Raw genomic sequence first — 14,160 nt, forward strand, 5'->3', positions numbered from 1 at the left:
CAGGAAAGAAATCCAATCACTACCTCTGAATTGGGTATATACTAGGTTTACCTTCTATTTTGCTATTTTTAGTTTTTTTTTTTTTTTTTTTAAAGATTAATAAACAACTGGATAAAAATAAATAATTAAATAAAAGCTATGAACTTCATATTGTCTGCTGAATGATTAAATTATTTCTTCTCATACTTTTGTATTAAATTAAGAATACTGCATCTAATCTGAAATATTTAATGCCATTTGTGTAATCCCACATAATTTCTAATTTTACTGTATAATATTGCCATACATATTATCAAATATTACAAATATTTGAGCTGCTGATTGCTCAAGTGCAAAACCAATTTTGCTGCCCTCAATAATTTAACATTTTGATATGCAGTGCTTTATTTGTATCTGAATAAAATTATCAAAACTTACCTTTAAATCATACAATAAGCAAAAAGATGTTTCGGATACAAAAAAAAAAATTTCACTATTATTAGTCAATATTCTGTATGTAATATATGGATTATTACTATGGACCACTATCCGTTTATAGATACTAATATGATATCCTAATTGGTAATTTGTATAAAATTTATGTATCAATATCTACTTGTCATAACAAACAAAAAGGGTATTTCTGTGTGTAGAATTTATTATTTCAAATGTGATAATTTATAATTATTTTTACATACAATATGATACAGAAGCAGTTTATCACCTGTAAATATACAGAGTGTTTCATGTTGAATGGTACAAAAAGAAACCATACCTGTGAAAGCTGTAATAAAATACATTTTAAACCAAACAACAAAATAACATTAAAAAGGAAAAACATGTTATACATTTAAGCACTACCAAAAGTAAATATTCACTTACCATGATTTTTGAGTTCGCTTCATACACCCAGAGCGACGTAAAAATCAAAATATCAATCATACTCAAATGACTTTTTTCAAACCAGGTACTCTTTCTGATTCAACACTTCACATAGTGACCATCTGAACCTTTCTTCCTACAAACCCATTCAAATCCATCTAAACGGTTTTTACGTTCGACTAGACGCATATCCTTCCTACATATAGGACACTTATAATGGCTACTAAGTAAACCTTCATTTACACACCAGTCAAATAAAGCTCTTTTCCCCTTTCGCTCCAAATCGTACAGAAATTTCAAATCAATCTTACTACATTCGGCCATTCTACCGTCCAAAAGAATCAAACCAACACACACCACAAAAACGCTTACGAAACATCCCATGATCCATAATTTCCCAGAATCATGCACCCGATTACGTCACAATGGGTTTCCATAACATTCGACAACTCAGGCTACCATAAATGAAACAGCAACTTGGTGATAAATCAAACAACAATTTCGCCATAATACAAGGGACACATTTAAAGTCTACTCTACTTCTGTAATTACTTAATTTTGATAAATAAAATTTAAGGTCAAACTATATTTATCAAAGTTTCTATAGATGTTCTATGTGTGGACCTCTGGTGATACGGCAAATATCTATGCAGTATTCCAGTTCTTGCCCCAATCATAACAGAATAGGCTTTGTTAATGTTTAAAGCACTTTAGTTATCTGCTGCTTCAGTGGCTGTAAGTCCTGGAAAAATGGAGGAATGAACACTTTATCTTTAATAAAATCCCACAGGAAAAAATCAAACTGGCTTAGATCTTGGGATCTCGGTGGTCAACAGATCCATGGCATATTGTTTGATCCAGCAAAAGGGGGTAGACCATCATTCAGATACTGGCATATGTTTTTTATGCAAATGAAATGGAGCAATATCTTGCTGCAGAATGAAGCTACGAAAAAGTTTCTCCAACTGAGGGAACAACCACTCTAATGGTGGATCTTAGTAAATGCACCCATTAATCAATTTTTCCTGGAAGAAAAAAGTACTAAAAATCCAACCATTGGAAATGTCACAAAAAAAAACATTCCCCTTTGGTGAATCACACTCATGTTCCATTATACCATGTGGATTTTGCGTGCCCCAAAATCATAAATTATGGTGATTAACTTTGTCAGAAAAGTGACAAGTGGCTTCATCCATAAACACATGTCTGTTTGTGAAACCAGCTCATATTAAATTCACACAGAAAGTTTACACATTGGTTTGTCAGAAGGTTTGAAGGCCTGCCTAATCTGAAAGATGTATGGCTGGAATTGCAGACATTTCCATTATAGACACTACACCATTACAAGAGGTACACCGAATTCAGAACGTGCATGACATGTTGAATTTGTGAAACTTCGCAAAAACATTTCACAAACTTTTTTCAACCACTTCAGTTTTAGCTGCTGTTTGTCCTGGGCTGGTTTTACACAAACAGCCCATGTCCCGAAACTGCTTTACCCACCGTTAGAGATTATGATGATGCCAAATTTTGTAAGAAAATGTCTTCGAACAACAATTAATAATGATGAATTAGCATATTCCGAAACACAATATGCTTTTTCCTGCATGGATTGCGAAAAATTTTGATTTGACAACCATTTTGATTAATAGTGCCTCTAGTGGTGATTTTGTAACCAGGAGATTTTCTGCTGTTGCCAGATAAAACATGTATAAATGTAGTTTCAGAATTAATTTGCACTAATCTTTGGAATATGGTAACAGGTAGTTTGGCGACATTTTCGTAAGGCGATAAAGGTTACTAGCTAGGACTTTAGCAGTGTACATGGATAAAGTCAAGAGTGTGCGCAATGCCATTTTTGTGCAATTTTGGGATGTTTTTTTTAAGTGAAAACAGGTCGATGTGTACATGGAAGATACAGTGTATGTGCAATTCTTAAAAACGTGGCAAGCAGTGGGCGATTCTGCACTTTCTCTCAATTTCACCTAATCTTTGTCATGATTAAGCACTTTTGTTCCATAAAAGTTCTAGCATAAGCATAATTCGGCTAGCAGATTGTTGGAAAAAAAGTTGAGTAAAAAAAAAAAAAACATGCCTTTACTTCGTGAAAACAAAATCCCATCCAAAAAAAAACTAGTAGGTTGCTGTAGCAGGGTTGGTCGCCAAATTTTCACCAAAAAATTGCCAAGTTACCATACTCCAAAAATTAACTTTAATTTGTTTCGGTTTAATAAATCAATTACAGAATTTGTGCTATGCTATTCTTTTTGTTCCATTCAATATGAAATACCCGTTATATTATGCAAAAGTGAAATATTGGATTTTTCACATATATTCTATAAGCTATCTTATTACTAGAAATGATGATACTGATTTATCTATAATAACTAACTGTAGTTTTTATACATTGCATACATAAAAACGGTACTTACGGAAAATCCCGTCGACCACAAGAGATGGTGCCAATCGTGCCAAACCAAAAAAAAAAAAAAAAAAACATTTACTAAATACAAGAAAAACATTCTATTCTTATTTTTCTTTCAAATTTATTATATTATCATTTATTTATATTTCATTAAAAATTTCGATTGTTTTTTATTAAGGAGACTGTAGTAAAAGCAATTATTTTCACTGGGTTTTAATTTTCGTGAGAAAACACAAGTCTGGCGATACTTTTTTTCACTATTCAAGAGCATGCTCTTCTGTAGTAGGCAGGTCCCAAATTTAAATCTTTTTTTTTTTTCAAAAATGTATGACAAAAGGGGGGAAAAGGAGTCTTCACTCAAGAATAATAACTAACACATGTAATCAAGGTTACAGCAAACCCATCGTGTTTGAAGAAGACTTTTCCATTTTTGGCAAAAAATCGCATAATTTGGCGTCTTTTCTTTAATAAGCAAAAATGGTTGACGAGATTTTCCGTAAGTATAAAAAAACTATAGTTATTCAAACAGCTGAAGTCCCCAAAATCTCAATAAAAAAATCATAAATTTTGTAACTTCAAACTGCTGGTCTGATAACTTCAGTAATTTAATTTCAGTTTATGAAGAAAGAACCAAAATAAAATGCATTTTTCAAATATGTAGCAGGCAGTCTATTGTTTTAATTTTGAAAGAGAAAATAATATTCATCAGAAATTGCCAATATGTAAGTTTAATCACAATATATATAAGCTAAATAAAATTGAGGTACTACATTTATATGCGCCTGCAGGTCACCAAATACGGCGATATGTTTTGTGCACCAGTTTTGGGCGCAATTGCATGTTCTATGATGGTTTGGGGGGCGATGTTAGTTTCTATGGCAATGTTTTTTACGTGGAAAGTTGGATTTTACTGTAAGTGGTTTTAGTTACTACAGTCAAAAGTCGTTAATCCGGACTCGTCGGGACTTCGGCGATTCCGGATTATCGATCTTTCTGGATTATAGATCATCAGTTTAAATCTCGTAAGATGGCATGCAGAAATTCTAAAATTAAAATTATGAAACTGTAATTTATGAAATAAAGAACAATTATGATCTTATGGGTATCAAAATTTACAAAAAAAAAAAAAAAAAAAAAAAAAAAAAAAAAAAAAAAGAGCTTAATATTTATTTGTTTACTTTATTAAACATTTCTTTCAATGTAAGTTGTTTAAGTTGCTTCGTTTTATGTGATAATACTTTCTCTTTAATTCTATAAACAGACATAATTTCTTGTTCAGTTACAAAGTTCCGCTGTTCAAGTCCCGTAATTGCTGTGCCGAGAATACCGACTAACATGTCAATCGAAATTTTTTCGTTTTCACTAACCTCTCTGTCACCTTCTTCATGTCTTTATCCATTTTTTGCAGCAATTCCACTTTTTGTTTGACGGACATCAAAACACACTTTCGTTTTGTAGATCCTTTGGGAGCTCCAGCATCGGAAATTCTATCTGACATAATCGAAAGTTCAAGTTTACTTTTACAAAATTGCTCTTATAGTTTGCAAAAAATAATAAGCCGCATCCAATTCGAAGATTAAGGAACAACGTGATCATCAACCTTAACTGAAATAGATAATTAGATAATTTTAGCTTATACCGTTCGTTATACATTGAACGTGCACGCGAAAACGTATTCTGCGCTTGCGTACACGCATATGCGCAGTCGTAAAGGTTTTACGCGCACGTGTAAACGCCTATGCGCCTGTGTCAACGCAGCGCGTGCACAGAAAGATTTTAGCTTTGAGGTCCGGATTATAGATCATTCCAGATTATGGGTGTCCAAATTAACAACTTTTGACTGTAGTTGGTTTGTGAGGTGTGTGGTTTTAAATTATTTATGATAGCAAAATTTTAGTCGCGTGGCCAGGTACAACTATTTTTTGAGTGGCTGGAAATTCTACAAATATTTAAGAGAAGAAGGTTTTGAACATTTTTTTGTGAAACATAGCGTCAGTTTTGTGGATAGCGAGTTTGGCTGTCACATAAATACAAAAGAGATTACGTGGCGGCATGTTAAAGCTACGTTGCCTACTTATAATCGGAAATGTGATTTTGATTTTAATGTGTTGGTTTATATATTTTGCCATCGTTGTTCTGAAATGGAAGAAGATGCTTTTAACAAATTTGTGGTGAAATTTGGTGGTGTTTGAAATTGGTATTTCTGCTGTTCGAAGAAGTAGTGCATTCATTCATGGTAAGTGCATTTTATTTTATTCTTGTTCTTATTTTGTAGAATGTTCTGTCCATTGTTTTTTTTTTTTTAGTACGAATTTCTGTGGTTATTGTTGTTGTTTTTTTTTAATTTTTTGAAATTAATTTTAGTTTATTTAAATTTATTTTGTTGATTAGTGCGCAATGCTGAGATTGTGCAATTTGTAGATGTTTTTTAAAGTTGAAACAGAACGCTGTGTACATGGTATTCTTGAAATTTATTTCTATGTTAATTTATTAAAGTGAGGTGTGCGTACATTCGTAGATTCCTTCGCTACCATGATAGTGCAATTCGTAGATTTTTTTTCAATTTAAACAGAAATCTGTGTACATGGTATTCTTTGAAATTTATTGTTATTATGTTTAATTTATTACCTAAAGGCTACGCATGTGCAGAAAGTTTGCAGCTTTGAGGTCTGGATTATAGATCATTCCGGATTAAAGACTTTGTACTGTACTTCCTTTTGAGAGCCAGCATACTTCTATAAGAAATAAAAGTGTTTTATTTCATAAAGTGTTCTCAAATCTTCACAAATGGCCATAAAATGTCATGTATTTAAAGCACTCTTTTTAATAGGATTGACAATTTTGGCGCATATTTTTAAGACATCATTGAGTTCGTTTGGAAGTGTTTTAGCTGCCAAGGCTTTATGGTATGTAACACAGAGAATAGCTGTAACACACAGTTTTTTTCTCTTATCATCTGTACGAATCCAAGCATTGACAGAGCACTATATGTACATATGCCTATCAACTTTTGCCATGACAGTTCATATTTGCAAAAGAATCCAGAGAGCCATGATAGGAATTACTTTTGAAATAGTCATTAGCTGCATAGTAAACAGCATCTTGTCATTGTTTCATTTTGTATAGATTGTAACAAATTAGCACCTTGAAAGGATTCTAGATCATTTCTTCTGATCCAAATACAGTTTGTGTGGATAATATCAATATCATTCTCACCTCTTAGAATAGACTGTTTTGGTAAAACAATTTGAGTATAGCAAAAATTACCTGAATATATACCCCACATCCCAAATATGCTTTTTCCATTAAAGAAATTTTGATCATCATTTAAATGTTAAAAAATTAAAAATTAATGTACTGACAACACAGAATGATAGCTAATGGACTAAAAGTAGTAATTTATGGAAAACTTTAACATATACATACTACGGGTAAGAAATATATATATATATGTATATTGTTTTTTTATCAAAACAAATGAAATCCAGATTGGTACACTACCAAAGTGAAAATGTGAATGCTTGCTTCTTAAATTTCATATCATCTTGTGTTTGCTAGTGTGCTTAAAACAGGCCTTTGTGCCCGTTTGTGCGAAAAGTGGATTCGATTTTAAATTGTTAATTATAATTTCACGTATTTGGTACAAAATATATAAAAGTTCAGAATTTTCTTATGCTAAATCTAGGAAACAAATCGGGTGACTTGTTATGTCCCTTTATATTCATTGAAATACGCAAGGTGTTAAAATAATTACTGAAAAAAAAAAAAAAAAAAAAAAAAGACACAAAATGGACTACAAAAAAAAGTGATCCATACATTTTATAAAATACGATAACCAGTCTAAAAACTGAAAAACCATATTTAAAGTAACAGTCTTACCTTAATGCAATACGACTTGCTAAATATCATTATTTTGTTAGTTTTTATGTAATTATTGACGGCCTGCAATAAATCATCACTGCTCAAAACAGTAGCCATATCTTTATAAATAATTTTGCAGGTCTAAACTTATTACAGCAGGGATGGCGAAACCACTCAAAAAAAAGACTCAGCTCTTGTTTTGCACCCGCTAATTTTTTCTACCGCAGGGCTAATAATCTCCAAGGTCCGTAGAAAGAAAAGGTTAGCTCACTTGGAGTAAACAAACGAAAAGCCAGCGACTCGTTCGGCTGTGACGTCACTGAAGTTCACTGTAGCATCTCCTAATAGTAGTTTCGTATTTACTTTTGAAAATATTTTCTGTTTTTCATCGGAAAAGTAAAAATTCGAATATTTGGAGTCGAAACTTAACTACCTAAAATATTCTTTACTGTGTAGAATAAGTCTTAATTACGAAAAGTTCTCTCATCATTTATTGTTTCACCGAAAGTCTTTCAAACTTACAGAATTTGCTATTCAAGGTTCAGCTGTTTATACCGTTACTCATTTTAGCTTCAACAGACTGAAAACCCACATTTCACAAGAACTGGAAAATACGTAGTGATGTTTAAATGTTGCAATAGAAAAAGTTCAAATTAAGAACATTTATTCTATAAAGCTGTACAAACTTGACCCTAATGTTTGGAATCTAATTTGGCTGAAATTTAAATTTATTTTAATTTGCTAAAGCCTACTTTGGGTCCATTTGTTTCTGCAGTACTTGTTTTATTTAGAAATCTTAGTTTACTTGTGGATTTTTTTTTTTTTTTTTTTTTTTCAGATTAACTCGCATAAGCTTTTCCTGTAATATATGATTAATTTTAATAGATAAAAAAGAAATTGCAAAAAATTATAAGTCACTAGATTCTAAAGCATGTTTGTAATTTCTTGATGTAAAGCAGCAACAAGAAACATGGACAAATGAACTATTCAAGCTATAACTGAAAGGAAGTGTAATACTTAATCAGCATACTTTTAAATTCAGCAGCTGCATTATGTAATTCTATATAAAAATTGAGACTACATTTAATCCTTTGAATTTTACTTTTTAGCAAGCATAAAAAATAAAATTTTCCAAAAGTATTCAGATAGAAGATGTTAACTTTTTATATTAAAAATATAAGTAAAAGATATTAAAAGAATATTTGCATATCCTCTATTATTTTTTTGTTATTAATACTGTATATTTAGAATTTTATCTTTTAGGTTTCTATATTTATTTCACGTATGTATTATTTAATGTATAAAAATAATAATGAAATGAAGCGTGTAGTCATTTTCTGAATTGTTATCCTCATTTTTTATTTCAGGGAAGTAAATCCTAGATATTAATAGGACTAAATGCTGTATGTGTTTGTTTTGGTATTAAAAAAGAAATTTTTTATATAATAACTTAAATATTACATTTCATTTAACATATTCAGTTTATCCATTTTATGAATAAGAAAAATTAGAGTTTATCAGTTTAGTTGGGGACAAATATTATTCATACACAGATAAATGCACTCATTAAAACATTATGCAATTTATATTAACATCATTTGACTGTCATTGTACTTTCTGTGAACACATGGAAAAAGGGTGGATGTTTATTTAGTATGATGACCTGTATACAATATCACCACAGACATAATGATAACATTTGTAGATACCAACAAATATATTTTGCACATTTTGCTGGTAAATTTATATAATTAAATGCAAAAGTCAAAATTGGTACTAAATTTTAAACACTACATTCAACAAAATCTTAGTAAATATGGATCTTAATTTTATAAATGAAATATATCATGATGCACTGTATAGTCAAGGAATGCATATTTTAAAACTATAATAAATAAAATATTTGCTTAAGTTACATTATTCATTCATAATACAAATCATCACAAAGTATAAATACAGATGGAAAATGAAATTTTATATTTTACAAGAATTTTGGCATATTTGTTTTTTAAACTTTTCTATATTCTTAAATTATACATTTAGTCCTTCTTATTACTTAATGTATCCTGTGTATTACTGATATTTTAATTCTGGTATGTACCTTATTAACAGTTTAAGCATAATAATACAACTTAATTTGCTTGCCAACTGAATTGTGGACTTCTAATATGTTGTTGTCTGTACTCTGCAATGTTGTTAGTCCTTCTTATTACTTACATGTATCCCGTGTATCAGTCATATTTTATTTCTGGTATGTACCTTATCAACAGTACAATAGGCTCAAATTCTAAGTAATTGAAGAGGCCCATCAGCTGAACACTGGTGGTTTGACTTCAATTCCTGGAGAATGGGCTGGTTGCATGGCAGTTTTTCCATGTGTAACAAAAGTTAGTTAATGCAGTGAGTTACATACACATTATTTAAAACTATTTAAGCATATTTGGTACTGTGTGTATTTTATGTAATATTATTTATATCTATCTCTACTCTACATATTTTTATTTACATTCAGTTTAACAACACTCAAGTATAGCTACATAGTCTACATGTTACTGTGTACTTTGATTATTATAAAATGAGAAAGGTAACACAAAGAATTATGACTACCTGATACTATACTAATGGTACACAATGATTACAATTACTTTTTTTAAACACTCAGTGCATTTATGTACATAGCATCACTTGCATTTAATATATTCAAACTCAAGTGTAAAGTTTCTGTACATATAATAATGGTATTTATAATATTACAAATTGCATTAGTATATTGCTGTTTGTACATATATAGTAATGCTATATATTAATGCTATTTGCACTTACAAGCAATGCATAATATAACATGCTTGCACATAAGAGTACTGAAGGAATTGTATCAGATATATGCGATACTGTATCTTTAGTATTTATTGTACATAATCGTACATACGGTATTTTATGTATGGAGTGTTATTACATATACTGTATTTGTAAGTATGTGCAACATCTCACCAATGCCCACTGTGGCCCAGCATTTAACTTGCTAACACTGGTAGGTCAACCCAGGTTCATATCCTGATGAATGGGCTGGCTGCATTTGAGTTTTCATGTTTTTCTTCATGTGTTATAGGGATAAAAGGCAATTTCTCTTAAAAAGGAATACACAAAGGCCTCCATTCCCTCGATGGACACCCTTGTATGCACCGGGGAAAAACATGCAGATTACTAAAACTATGTATCTTTAATAGATTTGTACTTACACACCCTTGAACTCGCTGTATTTTGTGAATTTTGATTTTAGCCATAGATGCATTTATAACCAGTGTAATTTCAATCAATGCGATACTGTATCTTTAGTATCGCATTAACTAGTCGCATTAATTAGTTGCATTAACTTGTGATCTAGTCAAATTGTAATAAGCTAACATAGATTTAAATTTCCCTGTTATTCATGATATAGTGTTTTCTTTATTATGCATTTCTAAGCTTATGGTATTTTTGTTTACATTGGATTACTGAAAGTGTATGTGATATTATATAATTATATGCTATGTAATACTGTATTCCTTGCAGTATATGACATGTTTTGATGCTTTTTACCTCCATAAAAACTCTGATCGTAAAATCTAAAATGATATGCATAAAAACTAGGACTTGCATGCCCATGTAACTTTTTTTTAAATAATTCATTAGCTGCTGTCTGGTCTGCCACTTCAGACCCTGGTCATGGCTTCCATGGAGATATATGTATCACTAAACATTTCTGTTCAACATTATGCAGCCATAGCTGGGAGTTGCTTCAGTAGTAAAAATGTTGTTACTTGATGAGTAATGCTTTATATTTATATGCATTTGTCACAATTCACAACAATATTGAAGACCGCTGGCATTTAAATATACCTAATACAATGCATAAAAGTTCTACATATATTAATGAATCAATTAATTTAAGTAACCCGAAAATTCAAAATGAACTTATATCACCACTATTTAAACATTAAATCAAATCAAAACACACTATAAGTTTCTATACCTATGAAATGATACATTTTGCTGATTATTTTTTATTTTGCCTGCATTATTGGTGCATAATGCAATCGCGCAGTGTGTACCAACCATTATACTATATAAATTTAATTATATTTGAGAACGAAAAAAAAAAAGAACTAATGAGTTTCCACAGTCGATCATAAGCTTACGTTCAGCTTAATGCGGAAATCTCTGTTGATCTGAGGAGAGAGAACTTCAGTGACGTCACAGCCAATAGACGGCGAGAACATATTTTCGTTTGTTTACCCCAAGTGAGCTAACCTTTTCTTTCTACGGACCTTGAATAATCTCAAGCTTAGGTGCGAAAGAAATGTATACGGCAGTGCCACGGAAGGATGTGGAACTGCATAGTAGAAAACAATGAGGTTAGAAAAGACCTTCTTGTTTGTAGAAAATAACTATTTTAAAACATCTTGCGTAAAACATTTGTTCTTAAAACACTCGGTCACTGTTGAAATATTTTACCTTACTTCTGAAAAAGTGACTATATCTCAAACCGAACTTCTTAGAGGACAACCACAGCCTGGTGTACCATAATAAGCTATTATTCCGAGGTGGGACAGCGTTCGAGATAGACGTCTTATCGCTTCGCTCTCCGTTTCGCGTATTTCCAAACCCTACCCCACTTTTCGAATTTTTGACGTCATGGACAAATCGGCTAGTTTCGCCTGGATGGTAATTCTTGAGCATGCGCTGAAGGGCGAGATGTAACATAAACAGAACTTTGGCTTGCGCTTGTAAACAATATTAAGTATATTGTCTGAAAGTGTATTCGTTTATGTAATTGCATAATTTTGCTGTTTCTGTAATAAGAAAACTTCATTCAGATAAAATTTATTTTAATATTATTATTATCTGGTTATAGGATTATACGAAATGCTGAATACTCTAGGTACTATCGTAATCTTCGCATAACCTTTCACATTGGATTTTGCCTTATTATTTTAAAATATATTGTATTATAAAGATTAAATTAAAGCAAATTACTTTGTTAGAGATGTGAATTTTCTGACTGAATTTTCTTTTGTCACTTATTATTTATTTCCTCTTTGAAAACACATTCATGTTTGACAAGTAATTATCTCCGCTTTAAATTTTTTGATTGTTTAAAAACTATATTTGTCAATAATGTAATAAAAACCCACTAATCTAGTGCTTCATAGATCAATATGACAACGAATTCAAAATGTTTTAAAAACAGTTCTTTAATTTTTATTTTGTAGTAGATGCAACTAATGTCACAGAGAAAAAATATTTCAATAAAAAAGTTCTCCATGTTAATTCAATAGCAAAATTATTTCTATTTCAGTGAGAAATCCACTTTCAATGCTTATATAACAGAAAAATGTAACATAAGCATTTTAGAAGTTTTAAATAGAAGCTAAAGGTTTACTGTACAATTTTATGTAAGAAACGTAATAATTTACTTTCATTCCTTTTAAATCGGCATATTAGTTTCCAATCAACTAAAATTTTTGGTAAGTTAGAGACTTAACACACAGTATTCCGTCACTTAAAATATCAATTAGTTGTTCTTTTTCATTTAGAGATACATTGGAATTGAAAACACCAAAGGCAAAATGGGTCACACATCCAACCTAATTCCTTATTTGGAAATTTTTCAAAAAACTTTCTGTCAATTTTATCATATGTCGTTTTAAACAAGAAATCTGTATTATTTTCTTTAGTAAATTGTGAGAAGCATGTTTTTTTTTTTTTTTTTTTTTTTTTGTTCTTTTGTTGTTCAATTCTCCTTGCCAAAGTATTGTCTTAGTTTTAAAAGCTTACATTAGTACAAACTGCGACACAGTGTGTCTAGGTAACATTGTTTCAAAATGTCTGTTAATAATTTCAAATATTTTCTCTCCAGTTGCTTTTTCTTCCCAAATATTACAACATAAAAAATATTCTACTGCGTCGTTTTCAAAAACATTTCTCACATAAACGATAAATTGAAACATTTTAGTAATGTCCGTAGTTTCAAGTTTTATAGTAAAGACTGAATTTTGTATTCTATAGTGTCTATGACAAAAATTTGGTGAGAAACAGTATCTTTTTTAATGCTATTGTTTTTAAATCGTTACTATATTTTTCTGCATGCATAAATGATGTCATTTTAATTGCTGAAGGAAGAATGAGCGATTCTGAAATTGTATGAGGTTTTCAATTTTTTGCAATTAAATACGAAACTTTTAAGGATGCCTGTAAATCCTTCTCAGGAACTGTTGTATATTTTTTTCAAAAACACATTTTAATTTTTCATGCTCTCGGCTCATTCCTTAAAAAAATTCTTCAGATTTATTTATTTAGTCTTTATGTTTCGTTTGAGGTACTTTTCAGTTTCACTGGCGCAAATCTCGCCAAGCAGACTTTGTTGACGACAACATACAATATACACATAAAAAATGTTAACAACTGTTAATTCTAAGAATTTTTTATTTTGAAGGCACAAACATTTTAATATCTTTTAAAATTTTGTAAAAAGCCAATAAAGATAATAAATTATTAAAAAGACATTAAGAATTTACTATGTTTTCATGGTTCAACATCCTGATTTGCCGGTTCGTATCACGTAACACCACGTGATCTCATCTCACGTAAACTACGCTACAAAAATCTAATTCTCTCAGTAATTATCTACATTAATTTCAAGTTAAATCTTAATTTGGAATACAAGTTTAAATGCAAGAATTATTTCAATTTGTATAAATAGCTTACTCAGAAATTATTTAAAACCGCAGTGCTTTACTACGCTACTGCATTCTCATTAGAATTGATGAATTTAACCCTTGATTTTGCCTTTTCTATATTTTTGCCTTCGAGTGAGTGGTGTGATTGCAGTCTAAACTGGTGTGCAAAAATTAAGGACAAGACGGTTTTTTCAATATAACTTTGTACAAAAGCTTTCCAAATCAACACATTTAATACCGTAAGATCCCCAATACGTAAGGACAAGAGTAATGTAAGCAACACTTACTAAAAGA

At 30.6% G+C, this 14,160-nt stretch overlaps 1 pseudogene across 1 annotated transcript in view; it reads right to left on the bottom strand.

Annotated features, from left to right (window-relative positions):
• The window catches only part of LOC118179946 (uncharacterized), an 85,204-nt pseudogene extending 74,051 nt beyond the window's left edge, over nt 1–11,153 (bottom strand). Inside the window, exon 1 of the transcript XR_015041259.1 lies at nt 7,166–11,153. The product of XR_015041259.1 is annotated as an uncharacterized LOC118179946 (transcript). The remainder of the gene's footprint in view (nt 1–7,165) is intronic.
• Between the last annotated feature and the right edge of the window lie 3,007 nt (nt 11,154–14,160).

Source organism: Stegodyphus dumicola, chromosome 5 (genome assembly GCF_044657685.1).
Source record: "Stegodyphus dumicola isolate Sdum_Otavi_A_Nest chromosome 5, ASM4465768v1".
In the NCBI taxonomy this organism is placed as follows: Eukaryota; Metazoa; Arthropoda; class Arachnida; order Araneae; family Eresidae; genus Stegodyphus; species Stegodyphus dumicola.